This window comes from Musca autumnalis, unplaced genomic scaffold (genome assembly GCF_047663935.1).
Source record: "Musca autumnalis isolate F117 unplaced genomic scaffold, ASM4766393v1 scaffold_3, whole genome shotgun sequence".
Classification (NCBI taxonomy): domain Eukaryota; kingdom Metazoa; phylum Arthropoda; class Insecta; order Diptera; family Muscidae; genus Musca; species Musca autumnalis.
The window spans coordinates 92,571,949-92,597,693 of record NW_027411866.1 but is presented as its reverse complement, the minus strand read 5'-3'; the positions used below and the strand labels follow the sequence as shown (position 1 = coordinate 92,597,693).

Here is a 25,745-nt window from a genome sequence, read left to right as displayed (position 1 = left end):
TTCTCATCGTTCAGTATTTTGTTTCCGCTGCGGATCACCAGGGGTTACCACCCCACAATGCAATAACTGCAAACAAATTAGTCGTTCTAATGTTTCTAAGTCCGAATCCATAGCTACTCAGACAGTGGATTGACTAGCCTCTACTGATGTTTCCACGTCTACAGATCCAATTCTTTCTGATCCATGTAGAGTATTAACCAGACCTTCCAATAACTTAGCCAGAACCAAACCTGATTTGACCTTGCCATTTCATATTCGTATGGCCAATTATATGAAGACTCGCGATAGAATTTTCAATTCCGAAATAACTGCCGATACCACTGTTTTTGTTTCCAAACGTATTATGAAGACTCGTGAGCGATATAAACGTAGGCGACTTAAAAGGTTATCAATATCGTCTGCTCAATTTTCTGATTTTAAATCAAATGATCCTCGACCATTCCGCGAAGTCTTAGTTAACGGTACTCCAGTGTTAGCCCTTTTTGACAGTGGAGCAACTGTTACCTGTTTGGGTAAAAATTGTTTGTCGCTGATTGAGAAATTGAATTTGAAGGTTATTCCCATTTATAAGTGTAGCGTCGGTACAGCAAATGGACAGCGAGTTTCGTGTTCAGGCAAAGTTCAAGTTGAGCTCTCGTACGATGGCCAGACGGAGACCATGGATATCTATTTGATTCCTGGTCTAGAGAATCCAATGTACTGCGGTGTAGATTTTTGGAGAAAATTTAGTGTTGCGCCTAAACTTATACACAGTATAGAGATCAAGTCCGATATTCAAGATTCCGATATGCATGTTTTGTCGCCAGATCAGGCAGCTATGCTCGAGAAAGCCAAAGAAAGTTTCAAAGACTTTGAACAATTTGGTCTTGGGAAAACTGATTTGGAAGAGCACATTATAGATACAGGGGACGCCGCCCCCATCAAACAGCGTCACTACCCAGTGTCTCCAGCTGTTGAGTCCTTGATATATTCGGAACTTGATCGCATGCTGAAGTTAGGCGTAATAGAACCCAGTACCAGTCCTTGGAATTCGCCAGTCACGCTCGTACGCAGAGGGGAAAAGAATAGGCTCTGCTTGGACGCGCGAAAGCTGAACGACGTCACAGTTAAAGATGCGTATCCTCTTCCTTTTATAGATGCGTTGTTAGGGCGGTTACAGGATACGTATTATATCTCAAGTATCGATTTGAAAGACGCGTTTTGGCAGGTTCCTCTGGCAGCTGACAGCCGTCCGAAGACAGCGTTCACAGTGCCGGGGAGACCACATTATCAGTTCACCGTCATGCCGTTCGGGTTGTGTAACGCAGCCCAACGGTTATGTCGGTTAATGGATAAAGTGATCTCACCGGAACTGAAGAACAAAGTCTTCGTGTACCTCGACGACCTTTTGGTTGTATCTCCAGATTTTGAGACTCATGTCGATCTGTTGAGGAGGGTAGGCGAGATGTTGTCTAGGGCGAATCTGACCATAAACATTAAAAAGTCAAAGTTCTGTCGACGTCAATTGAGGTACTTGGGATATATCGTCGGTGAGGGGAAATTGAAACCCGACCCTTCAAAGATCAATTCAATCACAGACATACCTGTACCGAAGAATACTCGCGAGGTCAGACGTTTTCTAGGAATGGCATCGTGGTTCAGGCGATTCATTCGGAATTACGCAGAAATTACAACGCCAATAACTCGTACCTTGAAGAAGGGTAAACAATTTTCTTTTGATGAAGAAGCTGTTGATGCCTTCAACAAATTGAAGCTAGCTCTCACTACAAGTCCTGTATTAAGCCATCCCATCTTTGATAAGAGATTTTACGTGCAGTGTGACGCGTCAAACCTAGGTATCGGTGCGGTCTTGTACCAATTAGACGCTGAAGGTCTGGAACGCCCCATCGCATTCCACTCCGCTCAGTTATCCAAGGCTGAACGGAATTATAGCGTAACTGAGCGTGAGTGCTTAGCCGTTATTAGCGCCATCAAGAAGTTCAGACCCTTTATTGAACTTATGCCGTTCACAGTGGTAACGGATCATAGCGCGCTAAAGTGGTTGATGGGCCAGAAAGACCTCAGTGGTCGGTTGGCAAGATGGAGCCTCAAACTCCAGGGGTTTAATTTTGATATACAGCACAGGAAAGGTACTCAGAATGTTGTCGCCGACACATTATCACGGTTGCACATGGATGAGCTGAACATGTTTGTAGATGAGGGGCCCATAATCGATTTAAATTCTCCTGAATTCAAGAGCGACGAGTATTTGAAATTGGTGGCGATGGTTAAGGATAATCAAGACAGTCTTCCTGACTTGAAGATCTGTGATTCATTCGTCTATAAGAAAACTCTTCCGTCTGATGGCACTCCAATCCATGAAAATTTCATATGGAAATTATGGGTTCCCCCAGGTTTGACTAGGGAAATTATTGAAAATGCACACACTTCTTCTGTGAAAAGCCATTGTGGTATTGGTAGAACTATCGCTGCGATCCGGCAATATTTTTATTGGCCAAAAATGGCACAGCAAATTCATGACTTTATCAATGCTTGTGTTTTGTGTAAGGAGACCAAATCTCCAAACAAAGTTTTGAGGCCCAAAATGGGTGATGAAACCGTAACGTGTAGACCGTGGCAGAAGATCTTTATAGATTTCATAGGACCTTTCCCGAGATCGAAATCTGGTAACAGTTTTGTTTTCATTGTTTTAGATCACTTAACAAAATTCGTTTTGTTAAAGCCTTTACCGAAAGCCAATTCGAGAAGCGTAATAAAGTTCTTAGAATGTGAAGTTTTTCATAAGTTTGGGGTCCCTCAAACAGTCCATTCCGACAATGGAAAGCAATTCACTTCTACCGATTTCACAGATTTCTTAAACAAATACGGATGTAAACCGATGAGGAATGCCGTGTATTCGCCACAGGCGAATGCATCGGAACGCGTGAACAGAACTATTATCGCGGCAATAAGGGCTTATGTATCGGAAGATCAAAAGGATTGGGACCGATTTTTATCTGCCATAGAATGTTCACTTCGGTCCACAATACACACTTCCACCGGATATTCACCATATTTTTCATTATTTGGGTCGCATATGGTCACACACGCCAGCGCTTACGATCTCGCGGATAAACTTGGCGCTTTAGAAGACGGATCGATTGAAGTCGTACCGAAACACAACGTCTTGGAGTTAGTCCGAAGCGCGGTAAAGAAAAAACTACACGAATCTTACGAAAAATCAGCGGCACGATATAATAAAAGATCTCGAGATGTCACATTTAAACCGGGACAAGAAATTTTAAGAAGAAACTTCGTACAAAGTGATGCTTCCCGCCATTTCAATGCAAAACTTTGTCGAAAGTTCGTTAAGTGCAGGGTTGTTCAAAAACTAGGTAACTCACTTTACGAAATTGAGGATTTACAGGGTAGGAAAATAGGGATCTATCACGCGAAAGATCTCCAGCATATGGTGCCCAATAAGTAGATGTCCGGCGTTTAGTAGGTTTGAGACCAAGCTCAGGGTCGTGGTTCTTCCCCACGCCAAGGTCATTATAGGTTGACTTCCCGAATCAGTTGTCTTCGGCAGACCTCCGACAACATGTTCGGGTTTGTTATGTCACCCATTCTGCCATTTCGTCATACTATAAGCATCACCCATGCTTGAACAGCTGTTGTGCTTGATGACGTGTCGACGTCGTATTGGACGAAGACAAAATTCGGAGTGGCGATCCCTAATCGTCTCTTTTGACATTCCCGTCATTTGTAAAAGGAGCAGTCGCAGCGATCGGATCGAGGAAGAAAAAAACAAAACAATTTGGCTGGCAAAATTGTTCTGCGTTAGTACTAGTATACACGTTTAAAGAAATAAGAAGTACATACAATTGGATGCACTTTAAATTAAAGTAAATGTGTTTTTTCATTCTTTTTAAACAATTGTGAATATCATGTGGTGCAGTAACAATAAAGGTGAGTTCGTGCAACAAAAATAATTACAAACAAAAGCAAGTGTTTGCAATTTTTAAGAATTTCGTAATTTCCTTTATAGAATCGCCACCGTGGTGCTATAACGGTACGGGCGCATCACCACGTTCTGGAGCACGCGGTTGTATAACAGTACTTTAGTACTTGACCACCTTATGGAATACCAGGCTGAGCATAAACATTCCACAACCCGTGTCACCAGGAACGCAAGAAACCACCACTTTATTTGTTGAACAAATTTCTGCATTTATGCAAGTACCACCCAGCAAACATTTACCAGCCATTTTTAAGAAAATTCCTACTATCGAATTGGATCAATTTTACCCGGCAGTTTCAGGTACAGTTACCATCTACAACTGAAACAGAACCTTTCAACGGGCCGTGCCTTGCAGACACCATCAGCATTTTATTCCGATTCGTGATTTTTTTTTGAAAAAAAAAGCATTCAAAGTTGATTCCTTCTGCTGACTGTTAAGATTTTTGGGTGTCATGCCACCAACCCAACATCTTGAAACCCAAATACAACATATCTGTTTGCTGACCAGCAATGCAACCACAAAACAATATCATCGCCATCTTGTAGCATATGACACCTGAGTCCGATTCAAATGTTCAATGAAGATTTTTGAGCCGATTTTTTTTGTTAAAGGAGACATCTTACAGCACCATCCCTAATCACTCATCATCATAGACCGGATTACCTTCTTGATCACCCCAATCATACAGCACATCAATCATCTATAGCCCAGACATTCATCTTGCTTCAACAGTCATAATTTTCATATCACCAGTACACCACCAAAATTATACCACCTACAACCACATCTATTGGAAGCTTATGTACTGTAAGTAAACCTGTATGAGACCTGAAGGACAACCAAATTTGTGACCATTTGCCTCAAGAATGGATCATATCAAGGCGTCCTAAAATTGCAAGCTGTACTGCTGGATCGTGAATTGTGATTATATATGCATTGTTGTTTTTGCTTTTGGTTATAAAATTATGTATGTGAGTTGGGTTATAATAGAATAATCGATTATAATCAAGCCCACATACATCAAACCAGATTATTGAAATTGATTATACATCTTAAATTTTTTTTTATGCTGTACTAATCTAATTATATGTCCGACTATTATTATGGATTATTAATTATAGTTACATATGAATTTGATTATACATGCATGCCGTTAATTATAATTGAAAATCATTAATTATAATTACAACCAACTTTTACATTCTTTAATTATAATTGTATTAATTGTAATTAACTAAATTTATACCTTTTTTTTTATTGATTATAACCATATTTATACTTTTGTAATTTTCTCTGAGTACACATCCGATACGCATATTAATTTCAAGTTACAAAAGAATAATTGTTTTCATGTGTTTGATTATAATTAAAACAAATAATTGTAATCTTGTGCAAATTTAATTTCGGTAAAAAGCACTGGCAATACAGCCGTGTTCATATGCGGATATACACCCAAAGAAATACCAAATCCAAATATTGACCAGTTATTTCTATTATATTTCGTTATATGTATAGTTTAATAACGTAAAGCTTAGCGTTAAGTATCCTAATTAATTCTCATCGATCTTTCACACACTTATACATAATCAAACATAACTTTTTTTTTGATTTTTGTACTACACGCCTCCGCGATCTCCCCATTTCAAAATTTAAATATATTCAGGGTTTCTGAACAGTACCGTCGTAAGGACAAAATCCTACATCAAATCGAGCTCGATAGGTTTAGGAAATTTATCGCGTTTTAAACCTTTTTTTTTATCTTTTCGGCCCAAGTTTATGGGGAAATCACTTGAGAGTGTACTCTAAATTCAGTCCATATTTTATTTTGATCTCTTAAAAATCATAATTGTCATTTATCATCCATCCTTAAAAGGATTATAACCTGATCTGAAGTATTTATTATTGAATCTTTTTGTTAGTAGACATAAACAATTATAAGTCTAAGCTTATATTGTTTAAAGCTTAACTCGATAATAAAATGTTATTGAATTGTGAATTTTAAAGAAAGCTTTATGCTATGGATTAAATGAGAAATAAAGAAAGGTAATGTAGAGGTAATCGGGCAGCCATAATATACGTTTTGGGGGTCCTCTTAGTTCAGAGGCCCATTAGGGGGTTCATGTTAGGAACCCATAGGGAGGGCACAGGGTACCCAAATTCCACCTAGGGTACCAGCAACAACAACAACAACCAAATTCAATACAACAACAAGGCTTTTCCTGGTTTTCTTATAAATTGATATATTTTTTTTGTATGTGCCCAAGTGCACCTCCTCGCCGCTAGAGCTTAAGCCGGAGCCAAAATAGTCAAAATGCCATTGTCACCTTGGTAACCAATAGAGGTCATACTTGCCAGGCATATTACAAAATGGCGCCCAACGTACAAGCCGATGTCTTAGGTTCAACTCCCCTTAATGGGAATTGTTCTTAAGCATTAGGTGTATGAATTTTTGTTTGATTGGTTTTAGTATGTCTTGAGTTGTTGTTATATTACAACTTCTCAATTGCGACTTGAGGTCGATTAAATTTTAGTATAATTTCTTGAATTCCATCTTAAAGGAAAAGAATTTTAGTCGTCTTGCAAGCCTGAGTTTATGTCAAGCTGCAATTTTGTGACAAAACTTCTACATTATTGAATTCATACTTCGACTTTCTTTAAAGCTTTATAATATGTTGTCATCTGCAGTTGATTATTTATGATCTTTTGTATGATTTGCTATATTATAGCTGCTTTAATATATTGATTTATTAGAATTGAAATTTTTGGGGAAAATTTTGACCGCGCTTTTGAAAGATGATAAAGATTGTTTGTTGTTGTTTTTTTTTTTCTATTATTGGCTGATACCGTAACCTTCTACTAATTACCTTTAACTTTATGAAAATTCTGATCTATAATTATTTGAACTCTTTCTAAAAACTATTGACACTAAAGTTATTGATATTGATTCGATTGTTGCCACGTTTAAGACATAGTGAGTTACCCAGTTTTTTGGCACCTGCACTAACGAATTCTTTTGACACAACTTTTTTATTTCTGTCTCCGGTTTGAGAATTGTATATCGTCGTGGAACCTGGTGAAATTTTCGAGATTTTAGTCGAGTGTGAGATTTACTTTTGAATTTCTCGGAACCTTTTGATAGTAAAGGGCCTTCGCTATTTTACTATACACTTTGCTTGAAGTTTTCTACAGTGTGAATTACCATTCCAATTCAGATAGCTAGAAGCATAGGGTCGTCGCCCACAAGACTTTTGTTTTTTTCTCTTTGTTTTTAAAAGACTGCAGGAGGGGTTTGATAGGCTCAAACTACCGATTGCTAGTTCTTACTTTAAAATATATAAGCTTTAAGTAGTAATATATTTTTGTTTGTTTTCACGTACACACAGGGTGTACACAGAACTGGACTAACTGTACCCGAAGACTGGTCTTCAGTTCGGCTCGAGGTCAGCTGAAGTACCTTAAGGTTGTAGGGGCGGGTAGTCTGGAGAGCCTTCGGACGGCAGCGCTCAACCTTGAGTTGGAGCATTTTCCGTAGGACGGATTGTTGTCTGGTTGTCGATTTCCCAGTGTATCTTTAGAAAGCCGTTCTATGCTTAACTAAGGATACACTGAAGAGACCTCGAGAAACTTTTTGAGGAAATTCTAACCGGCAACAATCACTACTACGTTTTGAACAGTCTACTCCATAGAACAATAGGGGTAGGCGAAGAGAACTGAAGAGCCTATCGAAGTTCTATATTTTTTTTATTTTTTTTTTTTTTTTTTTTTTTTCTTTTACCAGCCAAGACTTTATTCGAATATTATTCGAACTAATTTTACCCGGACTTACAAACATTTATACTGATCTACCACAGCCTAGAGAAAATAATTTATTACCTTGATTTATTCTGTTCTACAGAGTTTCTGAGCATTTGTTCTGGTTTCGAGATACTTTGCAAGACTTATTGATTTTTGATTCTATTCATTTCGAAATACCTGACCTGTTGGAACCATTCAATTTTCATATTGAGTTTTGTTGCGTATGAGATTTTCAATATTGGATTTTACTATCTCGGCTATATATATATATTTTTGGAATTTTGTTGAATTTATGGTATCATACCTACCTTTTGGATAACCTATTGATCATTGGAGAAGACATACTATTGAATTTTGATTTCTTGAACTTTTATTGAGATTTTTATTCGGACTGGTCAGTACAATAACATTTTTGGAAAGTTTATTGTTTTCTTTGGGAGTTTTCTTTTCGATTTGAACATCATGCAGCCTGCTACAGGTGCTAAGCCAAAAACTTACAGCATTATTACCAGGTCGACAAGCCAAGCAGTAGGAGAAGCTGCTGGAACAGAACCAGGTACCGGATCAGGTATCCCAGCTAGCGCTGATGGCAATGATCCGCCTACACCAAACGAATTTGCAAGTCCACCTACTCTTTCGCAAGTAAATGAGCAACCAAGCACAATTACTAGACCTTCTTTTAGCCCTTTGACTATTCGTGGCAATGATGAAGATCAGGTTGATAGGCTTAGTAGCACAGGAGTTCTTGAGGTAGTTCAGTCCGCCTTAGAGGCCACCCAAGCATCAATGGTTGAAACCATGAAAAAGGAAATGCAGAAAGCGGTTGCTGCTGCAGTTCAAGCTGCTTTTTCTCAATCTTCCGTTCCTCCAGCTAATCCTATTAACAGACAAGAACCACATTCTCAAAGCATTGATTGGCCTCATGATTTGCCACCACTACAAACCGATACCAGACATGCAGGTTCGGGTAGTAGAAACCAGGAAGTTCCAAATCGAAATAGGGAAGATTTTAGCAGGCCCAGTTATCCATATATCAGTAAGTGGGGCATTAAGTTTGATGCCACCCCAAAGACACCAAATGTCGAAGATTTCATCTTTCGAGTAGAAAGGCTTCGAAATAGTTATGGCTGCCCAGAACAAGAATTGGTTGATGAATTTCATCATTTACTGGAAGGCCGTCCTTGTCAGTGGTACTGGGGTCTGATCCGTCAATATCCAAATTTGAACTGGGAAATGTTAAAACTGTGTATAGTTAGGGAATTCCAGCGTTTTCAATCAAATCTTGATGTAATGAGGCAGATTATGGACAGGAAGCAGGGGAGAGATGAGTCTGCTACACAATATATAGACGCTATAAATAATCTGCGTACTCAATTAAGGGAACCTTTGAAAGATTTTGAAGTTATAGACATCCTCAAAGCTGGATTGAAACCCAAACTTGCCCATTTAACATTTAGTGGCACTTTTTATTCGGTGGAACAATTCCGAAATGAAGTTAGGAAAGCTGAGGAATTTCTGGAAAGGGAATCATCACTGAGATTTAGGACCAATCAACCCCCTCGAATGATAAATGAAATTAACGATTCTGATTTTGATGATTTAGTCCATGATGTTGAGGAGTTGCGTTTACGGCAGAAGCCAACTGGTGTTTCCAAAAATGAGCCTTCACGGTGTTGGAATTGCGGCAGCAATGGCCACATTTTTAAGAATTGCTCCAGTTCTCATCGTTCAGTATTTTGTTTCCGCTGCGGATCACCAGGGGTTACCACCCCACAATGCAATAACTGCAAACAAATTAGTCGTTCTAATGTTTCTAAGTCCGAATCCATAGCTACTCAGACAGTGGATTGACTAGCCTCTACTGATGTTTCCACGTCTACAGATCCAATTCTTTCTGATCCATGTAGAGTATTAACCAGACCTTCCAATAACTTAGCCAGAACCAAACCTGATTTGACCTTGCCATTTCATATTCGTATGGCCAATTATATGAAGACTCGCGATAGAATTTTCAATTCCGAAATAACTGCCGATACCACTGTTTTTGTTTCCAAACGTATTATGAAGACTCGTGAGCGATATAAACGTAGGCGACTTAAAAGGTTATCAATATCGTCTGCTCAATTTTCTGATTTTAAATCAAATGATCCTCGACCATTCCGCGAAGTCTTAGTTAACGGTACTCCAGTGTTAGCCCTTTTTGACAGTGGAGCAACTGTTACCTGTTTGGGTAAAAATTGTTTGTCGCTGATTGAGAAATTGAATTTGAAGGTTATTCCCATTTATAAGTGTAGCGTCGGTACAGCAAATGGACAGCGAGTTTCGTGTTCAGGCAAAGTTCAAGTTGAGCTCTCGTACGATGGCCAGACGGAGACCATGGATATCTATTTGATTCCTGGTCTAGAGAATCCAATGTACTGCGGTGTAGATTTTTGGAGAAAATTTAGTGTTGCGCCTAAACTTATACACAGTATAGAGATCAAGTCCGATATTCAAGATTCCGATATGCATGTTTTGTCGCCAGATCAGGCAGCTATGCTCGAGAAAGCCAAAGAAAGTTTCAAAGACTTTGAACAATTTGGTCTTGGGAAAACTGATTTGGAAGAGCACATTATAGATACAGGGGACGCCGCCCCCATCAAACAGCGTCACTACCCAGTGTCTCCAGCTGTTGAGTCCTTGATATATTCGGAACTTGATCGCATGCTGAAGTTAGGCGTAATAGAACCCAGTACCAGTCCTTGGAATTCGCCAGTCACGCTCGTACGCAGAGGGGAAAAGAATAGGCTCTGCTTGGACGCGCGAAAGCTGAACGACGTCACAGTTAAAGATGCGTATCCTCTTCCTTTTATAGATGCGTTGTTAGGGCGGTTACAGGATACGTATTATATCTCAAGTATCGATTTGAAAGACGCGTTTTGGCAGGTTCCTCTGGCAGCTGACAGCCGTCCGAAGACAGCGTTCACAGTGCCGGGGAGACCACATTATCAGTTCACCGTCATGCCGTTCGGGTTGTGTAACGCAGCCCAACGGTTATGTCGGTTAATGGATAAAGTGATCTCACCGGAACTGAAGAACAAAGTCTTCGTGTACCTCGACGACCTTTTGGTTGTATCTCCAGATTTTGAGACTCATGTCGATCTGTTGAGGAGGGTAGGCGAGATGTTGTCTAGGGCGAATCTGACCATAAACATTAAAAAGTCAAAGTTCTGTCGACGTCAATTGAGGTACTTGGGATATATCGTCGGTGAGGGGAAATTGAAACCCGACCCTTCAAAGATCAATTCAATCACAGACATACCTGTACCGAAGAATACTCGCGAGGTCAGACGTTTTCTAGGAATGGCATCGTGGTTCAGGCGATTCATTCGGAATTACGCAGAAATTACAACGCCAATAACTCGTACCTTGAAGAAGGGTAAACAATTTTCTTTTGATGAAGAAGCTGTTGATGCCTTCAACAAATTGAAGCTAGCTCTCACTACAAGTCCTGTATTAAGCCATCCCATCTTTGATAAGAGATTTTACGTGCAGTGTGACGCGTCAAACCTAGGTATCGGTGCGGTCTTGTACCAATTAGACGCTGAAGGTCTGGAACGCCCCATCGCATTCCACTCCGCTCAGTTATCCAAGGCTGAACGGAATTATAGCGTAACTGAGCGTGAGTGCTTAGCCGTTATTAGCGCCATCAAGAAGTTCAGACCCTTTATTGAACTTATGCCGTTCACAGTGGTAACGGATCATAGCGCGCTAAAGTGGTTGATGGGCCAGAAAGACCTCAGTGGTCGGTTGGCAAGATGGAGCCTCAAACTCCAGGGGTTTAATTTTGATATACAGCACAGGAAAGGTACTCAGAATGTTGTCGCCGACACATTATCACGGTTGCACATGGATGAGCTGAACATGTTTGTAGATGAGGGGCCCATAATCGATTTAAATTCTCCTGAATTCAAGAGCGACGAGTATTTGAAATTGGTGGCGATGGTTAAGGATAATCAAGACAGTCTTCCTGACTTGAAGATCTGTGATTCATTCGTCTATAAGAAAACTCTTCCGTCTGATGGCACTCCAATCCATGAAAATTTCATATGGAAATTATGGGTTCCCCCAGGTTTGACTAGGGAAATTATTGAAAATGCACACACTTCTTCTGTGAAAAGCCATTGTGGTATTGGTAGAACTATCGCTGCGATCCGGCAATATTTTTATTGGCCAAAAATGGCACAGCAAATTCATGACTTTATCAATGCTTGTGTTTTGTGTAAGGAGACCAAATCTCCAAACAAAGTTTTGAGGCCCAAAATGGGTGATGAAACCGTAACGTGTAGACCGTGGCAGAAGATCTTTATAGATTTCATAGGACCTTTCCCGAGATCGAAATCTGGTAACAGTTTTGTTTCCATTGTTTTAGATCACTTAACAAAATTCGTTTTGTTAAAGCCTTTACCGAAAGCCAATTCGAGAAGCGTAATAAAGTTCTTAGAATGTGAAGTTTTTCATAAGTTTGGGGTCCCTCAAACAGTCCATTCCGACAATGGAAAGCAATTCACTTCTACCGATTTCACAGATTTCTTAAACAAATACGGATGTAAACCGATGAGGAATGCCGTGTATTCGCCACAGGCGAATGCATCGGAACGCGTGAACAGAACTATTATCGCGGCAATAAGGGCTTATGTATCGGAAGATCAAAAGGATTGGGACCGATTTTTATCTGCCATAGAATGTTCACTTCGGTCCACAATACACACTTCCACCGGATATTCACCATATTTTTCATTATTTGGGTCGCATATGGTCACACACGCCAGCGCTTACGATCTCGCGGATAAACTTGGCGCTTTAGAAGACGGATCGATTGAAGTCGTACCGAAACACAACGTCTTGGAGTTAGTCCGAAGCGCGGTAAAGAAAAAACTACACGAATCTTACGAAAAATCAGCGGCACGATATAATAAAAGATCTCGAGATGTCACATTTAAACCGGGACAAGAAATTTTAAGAAGAAACTTCGTACAAAGTGATGCTTCCCGCCATTTCAATGCAAAACTTTGTCGAAAGTTCGTTAAGTGCAGGGTTGTTCAAAAACTAGGTAACTCACTTTACGAAATTGAGGATTTACAGGGTAGGAAAATAGGGATCTATCACGCGAAAGATCTCCAGCATATGGTGCCCAATAAGTAGATGTCCGGCGTTTAGTAGGTTTGAGACCAAGCTCAGGGTCGTGGTTCTTCCCCACGCCAAGGTCATTATAGGTTGACTTCCCGAATCAGTTGTCTTCGGCAGACCTCCGACAACATGTTCGGGTTTGTTATGTCACCCATTCTGCCATTTCGTCATACTATAAGCATCACCCATGCTTGAACAGCTGTTGTGCTTGATGACGTGTCGACGTCGTATTGGACGAAGACAAAATTCGGAGTGGCGATCCCTAATCGTCTCTTTTGACATTCCCGTCATTTGTAAAAGGAGCAGTCGCAGCGATCGGATCGAGGAAGAAAAAAACAAAACAATTTGGCTGGCAAAATTGTTCTGCGTTAGTACTAGTATACACGTTTAAAGAAATAAGAAGTACATACAATTGGATGCACTTTAAATTAAAGTAAATGTGTTTTTTCATTCTTTTTAAACAATTGTGAATATCATGTGGTGCAGTAACAATAAAGGTGAGTTCGTGCAACAAAAATAATTACAAACAAAAGCAAGTGTTTGCAATTTTTAAGAATTTCGTAATTTCCTTTATAGAATCGCCACCGTGGTGCAATAACGGTACGGGCGCATCACCACGTTCTGGAGCACGCGGTTGTATAACAGTACTTTAGTACTTGACCACCTTATGGAATATCAGGCTGAGCATAAACATTCCACAACCCGTGTCACCAGGAACGCAAGAAACCACCACTTTATTTGTTGAACAAATTTCTGCATTTATGCAAGTACCACCCAGCAAACATTTACCAGCCATTTTTAAGAAAATTCCTACTATCGAATTGGATCAATTTTACCCGGCAGTTTCAGGTACAGTTACCATCTACAACTGAAACAGAACCTTTCAACGGGCCGTGCCTTGCAGACACCATCAGCATTTTATTCCAATTCGTGATTTTTTTTTGAAAAAAAAAAGCATTCAAAGTTGATTCCTTCTGCTGACTGTTAAGATTTTTGGGTGTCATGCCACCAACCCAACATCTTGAAACCCAAATACAACATATCTGTTTGCTGACCAGCAATGCAACCACAAAACAATATCATCGCCATCTTGTAGCATATGACACCTGAGTCCGATTCAAATGTTCAATGAAGATTTTTGAGCCGATTTTTTTTTGTTAAAGGAGACATCTTACAGCACCATCCCTAATCACTCATCATCATAGACCGGATTACCTTCTTGATCACCCCGATCATACAGCACATCAATCATCTATAGCCCAGACATTCATCTTGCTTCAACAGTCATAATTTTCATATCACCAGTACACCACCAAAATTATACCACCTACAACCACATCTATTGGAAGCTTATGTACTGTAAGTAAACCTGTATGAGACCTGAAGGACAACCAAATTTGTGACCATTTGCCTCAAGAATGGATCATATCAAGGCGTCCTAAAATTGCAAGCTGTACTGCTGGATCGTGAATTGTGATTATATATGCATTGTTGTTTTTGCTTTTGGTTATAAAATTATGTATGTGAGTTGGGTTATAATAGAATAATCGATTATAATCAAGCCCACATACATCAAACCAGATTATTGAAATTGATTATACATCTTAAATTTTTTTTTATGCTGTACTAATCTAATTATATGTCCGACTATTATTATGGATTATTAATTATAGTTACATATGAATTTGATTATACATGCATGCCGTTAATTATAATTGAAAATCATTAATTATAATTACAACCAACTTTTACATTCTTTAATTATAATTGTATTAATTGTAATTAACTAAATTTATACCTTTTCTTTTATTGATTATAACCATATTTATACTTTTGTAATTTTCTCTGAGTACACATCCGATACGCATATTAATTTCAAGTTACAAAAGAATAATTGTTTTCATGTGTTTGATTATAATTAAAACAAATAATTGTAATCTTGTGCAAATTTAATTTCGGTAAAAAGCACTGGCAATACAGCCGTGTTCATATGCGGATATACACTCAAAGAAATACCAAATCCAAATATTGACCAGTTATTTCTATTATATTTCGTTATATGTATAGTTTAATAACGTAAAGCTTAGCGTTAAGTATCCTAATTAATTCTCATCGATCTTTCACACACTTATACATAATCAAACATAACTTTTTTTTTCTGATTTTTGTACTACACGCCTCCGCGATCTCCCCATTTCAAAATTTAAATATATTCAGGGTTTCTGAACAGTACCGTCGTAAGGACAAAATCCTACATCAAATCGAGCTCGATAGGTTTAGGAAATTTATCGCGTTTTAAACCTTTTTTTTATCTTTTCGGCCCAAGTTTATGGGGAAATCACTTGAGAGTGTACTCTAAATTCAGTCCATATTTTATTTTGATCTCTTAAAAATCATAATTGTCATTTATCATCCATCCTTAAAAGGATTATAACCTGATCTGAAGTATTTATTATTGAATCTTTTTGTTAGTAGACATAAACAATTATAAGTCTAAGCTTCTATTGTTTAAAGCTTATCTCGATAATAAAATGTTATTGAATTGTGAATTTTAAAGAAAGCTTTATGCTATGGATTAAATGAGAAATAAAGAAAGGTAATGTAGAGGTAATCGGGCAGCCATAATATACGTTTTGGGGGTCCTCTTAGTTCAGAGGCCCATTAGGGGGTTCATGTTAGGAACCCATAGGGAGGGCACAGGGTACCCAAATTCCACCTAGGGTACCAGCAACAACAACAACAACCAAATTCAATACAACAACAAGGCTTTTCCTGGTTTTCTTATAAATTGATATATTTTTTTTGTATGTGCCCAAGTGCACCTCCTCGCCGCTAGAGCTTAAGCCGGAGCCAAAATAGTCAAATGCCATTGTCACCTTGGTAACCAATAGAGGTCATACTTGCCTGGTACATTACAAAATGGCGCCCAACGTGCAAGCCGATGTCTTAGGTTCAAATCCCCTTAATGGGAATTGTTCTTAAGCATTAGGTGTATGAATTTTTGTTTGATTGGTTTTAGTATGTCTTGAGTTGTTGTTATATTACAACTTCTCAATTGCGACTTGAGGTCGATTAAATTTTAGTATAATTTCTTGAATTCCATCTTAAAGGAAAAGAATTTTAGTCGTCTTGCAAGCCTGAGTTTATGTCAAGCTGCAATTTTGTGACAAAACTTCTACATTATTGAATTCATACTTCGACTTTCTTTAAAGCTTTATAATATGTTGTCATCTGCAGTTGATTATTTATGATCTTTTGTATGATTTGCTATATTATAGCTGCTTTAATATATTGATTTATTAGAATTGAAATTTTTGGGGAAAATTTTGACCGCGCTTTTGAAAGATGATAAAGATTGTTTGTTGTTGTTTTTTTTTTTCTATTATTGGCTGATACCGTAACCTTCTACTAATTACCTTTAACTTTATGAAAATTCTGATCTATAATTATTTGAACTCTTTCTAAAAACTATTGACACTAAAGTTATTGATATTGATTCGATTGTTGCCACGTTTAAGACATAGTGAGTTACCCAGTTTTTTGGCACCTGCACTAACGAATTCTTTTGACACAACTTTTTTATTTCTGTCTCCGGTTTGAGAATTGTATATCGTCGTGGAACCTGGTGAAATTTTCGAGATTTTAGTCGAGTGTGAGATTTACTTTTGAATTTCTCGGAACCTTTTGATAGTAAAGGGCCTTCGCTATTTTACTATACACTTTGCTTGAAGTTTTCTACAGTGTGAATTACCATTCCAATTCAGATAGCTAGAAGCATAGGGTCGTCGCCCACAAGACTTTTGTTTTTTTCTCTTTGTTTTTAAAAGACTGCAGGAGGGGTTTGATAGGCTCAAACTACCGATTGCTAGTTCTTACTTTAAAATATATAAGCTTTAAGTAGTAATATATTTTTGTTTGTTTTCACGTACACACAGGGTGTACACAGAACTGGACTAACTGTACCCGAAGACTGGTCTTCAGTTCGGCTCGAGGTCAGCTGAAGTACCTTAAGGTTGTAGGGGCGGGTAGTCTGGAGAGCCTTCGGACGGCAGCGCTCAACCTTGAGTTGGAGCATTTTCCGTAGGACGGATTGTTGTCTGGTTGTCGATTTCCCAGTGTATCTTTAGAAAGCCGTTCTATGCTTAACTAAGGATACACTGAAGAGACCTCGAGAAACTTTTTGAGGAAATTCTAACCGGCAACAATCACTACTACGTTTTGAACAGTCTACTCCATAGAACAATAGGGGTAGGCGAAGAGAACTGAAGAGCCTATCGAAGTTCTATATTTTTTTTATTTTTTTTTTTTTTTTTTTTTTTTCTTTTACCAGCCAAGACTTTATTCGAATATTATTCGAACTAATTTTACCCGGACTTACAAACATTTATACTGATCTACCACAGCCTAGAGAAAATAATTTATTACCTTGATTTATTCTGTTCTACAGAGTTTCTGAGCATTTGTTCTGGTTTCGAGATACTTTGCAAGACTTATTGATTTTTGATTCTATTCATTTCGAAATACCTGACCTGTTGGAACCATTCAATTTTCATATTGAGTTTTGTTGCGTATGAGATTTTCAATATTGGATTTTACTATCTCGGCTATATATATATATTTTTGGAATTTTGTTGAATTTATGGTATCATACCTACCTTTTGGATAACCTATTGATCATTGGAGAAGACATACTATTGAATTTTGATTTCTTGAACTTTTATTGAGATTTTTATTCGGACTGGTCAGTACAATAACATTTTTGGAAAGTTTATTGTTTTCTTTGGGAGTTTTCTTTTCGATTTGAACATCATGCAGCCTGCTACAGGTGCTAAGCCAAAAACTTACAGCATTATTACCAGGTCGACAAGCCAAGCAGTAGGAGAAGCTGCTGGAACAGAACCAGGTACCGGATCAGGTATCCCAGCTAGCGCTGATGGCAATGATCCGCCTACACCAAACGAATTTGCAAGTCCACCTACTCTTTCGCAAGTAAATGAGCAACCAAGCACAATTACTAGACCTTCTTTTAGCCCTTTGACTATTCGTGGCAATGATGAAGATCAGGTTGATAGGCTTAGTAGCACAGGAGTTCTTGAGGTAGTTCAGTCCGCCTTAGAGGCCACCCAAGCATCAATGGTTGAAACCATGAAAAAGGAAATGCAGAAAGCGGTTGCTGCTGCAGTTCAAGCTGCTTTTTCTCAATCTTCCGTTCCTCCAGCTAATCCTATTAACAGACAAGAACCACATTCTCAAAGCATTGATTGGCCTCATGATTTGCCACCACTACAAACCGATACCAGACATGCAGGTTCGGGTAGTAGAAACCAGGAAGTTCCAAATCGAAATAGGGAAGATTTTAGCAGGCCCAGTTATCCATATATCAGTAAGTGGGGCATTAAGTTTGATGCCACCCCAAAGACACCAAATGTCGAAGATTTCATCTTTCGAGTAGAAAGGCTTCGAAATAGTTATGGCTGCCCAGAACAAGAATTGGTTGATGAATTTCATCATTTACTGGAAGGCCGTCCTTGTCAGTGGTACTGGGGTCTGATCCGTCAATATCCAAATTTGAACTGGGAAATGTTAAAACTGTGTATAGTTAGGGAATTCCAGCGTTTTCAATCAAATCTTGATGTAATGAGGCAGATTATGGACAGGAAGCAGGGGAGAGATGAGTCTGCTACACAATATATAGACGCTATAAATAATCTGCGTACTCAATTAAGGGAACCTTTGAAAGATTTTGAAGTTATAGACATCCTCAAAGCTGGATTGAAACCCAAACTTGCCCATTTAACATTTAGTGGCACTTTTTATTCGGTGGAACAATTCCGAAATGAAGTTAGGAAAGCTGAGGAATTTCTGGAAAGGGAATCATCACTGAGATTTAGGACCAATCAACCCCCTCGAATGATAAATGAAATTAACGATTCTGATTTTGATGATTTAGTCCATGATGTTGAGGAGTTGCGTTTACGGCAGAAGCCAACTGGTGTTTCCAAAAATGAGCCTTCACGGTGTTGGAATTGCGGCAGCAATGGCCACATTTTTAAGAATTGCTCCAGTTCTCATCGTTCAGTATTTTGTTTCCGCTGCGGATCACCAGGGGTTACCACCCCACAATGCAATAACTGCAAACAAATTAGTCGTTCTAATGTTTCTAAGTCCGAATCCATAGCTACTCAGACAGTGGATTGACTAGCCTCTACTGATGTTTCCACGTCTACAGATCCAATTCTTTCTGATCCATGTAGAGTATTAACCAGACCTTCCAATAACTTAGCCAGAACCAAACCTGATTTGACCTTGCCATTTCATATTCGTATGGCCAATTATATGAAGACTCGCGATAGAATTTTCAATTCCGAAATAACTGCCGATACCACTGTTTTTGTTTCCAAACGTATTATGAAGACTCGTGAGCGATATAAACGTAGGCGACTTAAAAGGTTATCAATATCGTCTGCTCAATTTTCTGATTTTAAATCAAATGATCCTCGACCATTCCGCGAAGTCTTAGTTAACGGTACTCCAGTGTTAGCCCTTTTTGACAGTGGAGCAACTGTTACCTGTTTGGGTAAAAATTGTTTGTCGCTGATTGAGAAATTGAATTTGAAGGTTATTCCCATTTATAAGTGTAGCGTCGGTACAGCAAATGGACAGCGAGTTTCGTGTTCAGGCAAAGTTCAAGTTGAGCTCTCGTACGATGGCCAGACGGAGACCATGGATATCTATTTGATTCCTGGTCTAGAGAATCCAATGTACTGCGGTGTAGATTTTTGGAGAAAATTTAGTGTTGCGCCTAAACTTATACACAGTATAGAGATCAAGTCCGATATTCAAGATTCCGATATGCATGTTTTGTCGCCAGATCAGGCAGCTATGCTCGAGAAAGCCAAAGAAAGTTTCAAAGACTTTGAACAATTTGGTCTTGGGAAAACTGCTTTGGAAGAGCACATTATAGATACAGGGGACGCCGCCCCCATCAAACAGCGTCACTACCCAGTGTCTCCAGCTGTTGAGTCCTTGATATATTCGGAACTTGATCGCATGTTGAAGTTAGGCGTAATAGAACCCAGTACCAGTCCTTGGAATTCGCCAGTCACGCTCGTACGCAGAGGGGAAAAGAATAGGCTCTGCTTGGACGCGCGAAAGCTGAACGACGTCACAGTTAAAGATGCGTATCCTCTTCCTTTTATAGATGCGTTGTTAGGGCGGTTACAGGATACGTATTATATCTCAAGTATCGATTTGAAAGACGCGTTTTGGCAGGTTCCTCTGGCAGCTGACAGCCGTCCGAAGACAGCGTTCACAGTGCCGGGGAGACCACATTATCAGTTCACCGTCATGCCGTTCGGGTTGTGTAACGCAGCCCAACGGTTATGTCGGTTAATGGATAAAGTGATCTCACCGGAACTGAAGAACAAAGTCTTCGTGTACCTCGACGACCTTTTGGTTGTATCTCCAGATTTTGAGACTCATGTCGATCTGTTGAGGAGGGTAGGCGAGATGTTGTCTAGGGCGAATCTGACCATAAACATTAAAAAGTCAAAGTTCTGTCGACGTCAATTGAGGTACTTGGGATATATCGTCGGTGAGGGGAAATTGAAACCCGACCCTTCAAAGATCAATTCAATCACAGACATACCTGTACCGAAGAATACTCGCGAGGTCAGACGTTTTCTAGGAATGGCATCGTGGTTCAGGCGATTCATTCGGAATTACGCAGAAATTACAACGCCAATAACTCGTACCTTGAAGAAGGGTAAAGAATTTTCTTTTGATGAAGAAGCTGTTGATGCCTTCAACAAATTGAAGCTAGCTCTCACTACAAGTCCTGTATTAAGCCATCCCATCTTTGATAAGAGATTTTACGTGCAGTGTGACGCGTCAAACCTAGGTATCGGTGCGGTCTTGTACCAATTAGACGCTGAAGGTCTGGAACGCCCCATCGCATTCCACTCCGCTCAGTTATCCAAGGCTGAACGGAATTATAGCGTAACTGAGCGTGAGTGGTTAGCCGTTATTAGCGCCATCAAGAAGTTCAGACCCTTTATTGAACTTATGCCGTTCACAGTGGTAACGGATCATAGCGCGCTAAAGTGGTTGATGGGCCAGAAAGACCTCAGTGGTCGGTTGGCAAGATGGAGCCTCAAACTCCAGGGGTTTAATTTTGATATACAGCACAGGAAAGGTACTCAGAATGTTGTCGCCGACACATTATCACGGTTGCACATGGATGAGCTGAACATGTTTGTAGATGAGGGGCCCATAATCGATTTAAATTCTCCTGAATTCAAGAGCGACGAGTATTTGAAATTGGTGGCGATGGTTAAGGATAATCAAGACAGTCTTCCTGACTTGAAGATCTGTGATTCATTCGTCTATAAGAAAACTCTTCCGTCTGATGGCACTCCAATCCATGAAAATTTCATATGGAAATTATGGGTTCCCCCAGGTTTGACTAGGGAAATTATTGAAAATGCACACACTTCTTCTGTGAAAAGCCATTGTGGTATTGGTAGAACTATCGCTGCGATCCGGCAATATTTTTATTGGCCAAAAATGGCACAGCAAATTCATGACTTTATCAATGCTTGTGTTTTGTGTAAGGAGACCAAATCTCCAAACAAAGTTTTGAGGCCCAAAATGGGTGATGAAACCGTAACGTGTAGACCGTGGCAGAAGATCTTTATAGATTTCATAGGACCTTTCCCGAGATCGAAATCTGGTAACAGTTTTGTTTTCATTGTTTTAGATCACTTAACAAAATTCGTTTTGTTAAAGCCTTTACCGAAAGCCAATTCGAGAAGCGTAATAAAGTTCTTAGAATGTGAAGTTTTTCATAAGTTTGGGGTCCCTCAAACAGTCCATTCCGACAATGGAAAGCAATTCACTTCTACCGATTTCACAGATTTCTTAAACAAATACGGATGTAAACCGATGAGGAATGCCGTGTATTCGCCACAGGCGAATGCATCGGAACGCGTGAACAGAACTATTATCGCGGCAATAAGGGCTTATGTATCGGAAGATCAAAAGGATTGGGACCGATTTTTATCTGCCATAGAATGTTCACTTCGGTCCACAATACACACTTCCACCGGATATTCACCATATTTTTCATTATTTGGGTCGCATATGGTCACACACGCCAGCGCTTACGATCTCGCGGATAAACTTGGCGCTTTAGAAGACGGATCGATTGAAGTCGTACCGAAACACAACGTCTTGGAGTTAGTCCGAAGCGCGGTAAAGAAAAAACTACACGAATCTTACGAAAAATCAGCGGCACGATATAATAAAAGATCTCGAGATGTCACATTTAAACCGGGACAAGAAATTTTAAGAAGAAACTTCGTACAAAGTGATGCTTCCCGCCATTTCAATGCAAAACTTTGTCGAAAGTTCGTTAAGTGCAGGGTTGTTCAAAAACTAGGTAACTCACTTTACGAAATTGAGGATTTACAGGGTAGGAAAATAGGGATCTATCACGCGAAAGATCTCCAGCATATGGTGCCCAATAAGTAGATGTCCGGCGTTTAGTAGGTTTGAGACCAAGCTCAGGGTCGTGGTTCTTCCCCACGCCAAGGTCATTATAGGTTGACTTCCCGAATCAGTTGTCTTCGGCAGGCCTCCGACAACATGTTCGGGTTTGTTATGTCACCCATTCTGCCATGCGTCATACTATAAGCATCAACCATGCTTGAACAGCTGTTGTGCTTGATGACGTGTCGACGTCGTATTGGACGAAGACAAAATTCGGAGTGGCGATCCCTAATCGTCTCTTTTGACATTCCCGTCATTTGTAAAAGGAGCAGTCGCAGCGATCGGATCGAGGAAGAAAAAAACAAAACAATTTGGCTGGCAAAATTGTTCTGCGTTAGTACTAGTATACACGTTTAAAGAAATAAGAAGTACATACAATTGGATGCACTTTAAATTAAAGTAAATGTGTTTTTTTTCATTCTTTTTAAACAATTGTGAATATCATGTGGTGCAGTAACAATAAAGGTGAGTTCGTGCAACAAAAATAATTACAAACAAAAGCAAGTGTTTGCAATTTTTAAGAATTTCGTAATTTCCTTTATAGAATCGCCACCGTGGTGCAATAACGGTACGGGCGCATCACCACGTTCTGGAGCACGCGGTTGTATAACAGTACTTTAGTACTTGACCACCTTATGGAATATCAGGCTGAGCATAAACATTCCACAACCCGTGTCACCAGGAACGCAAGAAACCACCACTTTATTTGTTGAACAAATTTCTGCATTTATGCAAGTACCACCCAGCAAACATTTACCAGCCATTTTTAAGAAAATTCCTACTATCGAATTGGATCAATTTTACCCGGCAGTTTCAGGTACAGTTACCATCTACAACTGAAACAGAACCTTTCAACGGGCCGTGCCTTGCAGACACCATCAGCATTTTATTCCAATTCGTGATTTTTTTTTGAAAAAAAAAAGCATTCAAAGTTGATTCCTTCTGCTGACTGTTAAGATTTTTGGGTGTCATGCCACCAACCCAACATCTTGAAACCCAAATACAACATATCTGTTTGCTGACCAGCAATGCAACCACAAAACAATATCATCGCCATCTTGTAGCATATGACACCTGAGTCCGATTCAAATGTTCAATGAAGATTTTTGAGCCGATTTTTTTTTGTTAAAGGAGACATCTTACAGCACCATCCCTAATCACTCATCATCATAGACCGGATTACCTTCTTGATCACCCCGATCATACAGCACATCAATCATCTATAGCCCAGACATTCATCTTGCTTCAACAGTCATAATTTTCATATCACCAGTACACCACCAAAATTATACCACCTACAACCACATCTATTGGAAGCTTATGTACTGTAAGTAAACCTGTATGAGACCTGAAGGACAACCAAATTTGTGACCATTTGCCTCAAGAATGGATCATATCAAGGCGTCCTAAAATTGCAAGCTGTACTGCTGGATCGTGAATTGTGATTATATATGCATTGTTGTTTTTGCTTTTGGTTATAAAATTATGTATGTGAGTTGGGTTATAATAGAATAATCGATTATAATCAAGCCCACATACATCAAACCAGATTATTGAAATTGATTATACATCTTAAATTTTTTTTTATGCTGTACTAATCTAATTATATGTCCGACTATTATTATGGATTATTAATTATAGTTACATATGAATTTGATTATACATGCATGCCGTTAATTATAATTGAAAATCATTAATTATAATTACAACCAACTTTTACATTCTTTAATTATAATTGTATTAATTGTAATTAACTAAATTTATACCTTTTCTTTTATTGATTATAACCATATTTATACTTTTGTAATTTTCTCTGAGTACACATCCGATACGCATATTAATTTCAAGTTACAAAAGAATAATTGTTTTCATGTGTTTGATTATAATTAAAACAAATAATTGTAATCTTGTGCAAATTTAATTTCGGTAAAAAGCACTGGCAATACAGCCGTGTTCATATGCGGATATACACTCAAAGAAATACCAAATCCAAATATTGACCAGTTATTTCTATTATATTTCGTTATATGTATAGTTTAATAACGTAAAGCTTAGCGTTAAGTATCCTAATTAATTCTCATCGATCTTTCACACACTTATACATAATCAAACATAACTTTTTTTTTCTGATTTTTGTACTACACGCCTCCGCGATCTCCCCATTTCAAAATTTAAATATATTCAGGGTTTCTGAACAGTACCGTCGTAAGGACAAAATCCTACATCAAATCGAGCTCGATAGGTTTAGGAAATTTATCGCGTTTTAAACCTTTTTTTTATCTTTTCGGCCCAAGTTTATGGGGAAATCACTTGAGAGTGTACTCTAAATTCAGTCCATATTTTATTTTGATCTCTTAAAAATCATAATTGTCATTTATCATCCATCCTTAAAAGGATTATAACCTGATCTGAAGTATTTATTATTGAATCTTTTTGTTAGTAGACATAAACAATTATAAGTCTAAGCTTCTATTGTTTAAAGCTTATCTCGATAATAAAATGTTATTGAATTGTGAATTTTAAAGAAAGCTTTATGCTATGGATTAAATGAGAAATAAAGAAAGGTAATGTAGAGGTAATCGGGCAGCCATAATATACGTTTTGGGGGTCCTCTTAGTTCAGAGGCCCATTAGGGGGTTCATGTTAGGAACCCATAGGGAGGGCACAGGGTACCCAAATTCCACCTAGGGTACCAGCAACAACAACAACAACCAAATTCAATACAACAACAAGGCTTTTCCTGGTTTTCTTATAAATTGATATATTTTTTTTGTATGTGCCCAAGTGCACCTCCTCGCCGCTAGAGCTTAAGCCGGAGCCAAAATAGTCAAATGCCATTGTCACCTTGGTAACCAATAGAGGTCATACTTGCCTGGTACATTACAAAATGGCGCCCAACGTGCAAGCCGATGTCTTAGGTTCAAATCCCCTTAATGGGAATTGTTCTTAAGCATTAGGTGTATGAATTTTTGTTTGATTGGTTTTAGTATGTCTTGAGTTGTTGTTATATTACAACTTCTCAATTGCGACTTGAGGTCGATTAAATTTTAGTATAATTTCTTGAATTCCATCTTAAAGGAAAAGAATTTTAGTCGTCTTGCAAGCCTGAGTTTATGTCAAGCTGCAATTTTGTGACAAAACTTCTACATTATTGAATTCATACTTCGACTTTCTTTAAAGCTTTATAATATATTGTCATCTGCAGTTGATTATTTATGATCTTTTGTATGA

At 38.8% G+C, this 25,745-nt stretch overlaps 3 long non-coding RNA genes across 3 annotated transcripts; all 3 read left to right on the top strand.

Annotated features, from left to right (window-relative positions):
• Window positions 1–3,740: 3,740 nt before the first annotated feature.
• LOC141399671 (uncharacterized) lies at window positions 3,741–6,008 on the top strand. The gene is made up of 3 exons (XR_012411896.1): window positions 3,741–3,948; window positions 4,028–4,300; window positions 4,406–6,008. It is a non-coding gene; the product is annotated as an uncharacterized lncRNA (long non-coding RNA).
• Window positions 6,009–13,254: 7,246 nt separating this feature from the next.
• Window positions 13,255–15,525, top strand: LOC141399670 (uncharacterized). Its single transcript, XR_012411895.1, has 3 exons — window positions 13,255–13,462; window positions 13,542–13,814; window positions 13,921–15,525. It is a non-coding gene; the product is annotated as an uncharacterized lncRNA (long non-coding RNA).
• Window positions 15,526–22,757: 7,232 nt separating this feature from the next.
• On the top strand, window positions 22,758–25,042 carry LOC141396965 (uncharacterized). The gene is made up of 3 exons (XR_012411282.1): window positions 22,758–22,979; window positions 23,059–23,331; window positions 23,438–25,042. It is a non-coding gene; the product is annotated as an uncharacterized lncRNA (long non-coding RNA).
• The last annotated feature ends 703 nt before the right edge of the window (window positions 25,043–25,745 follow it).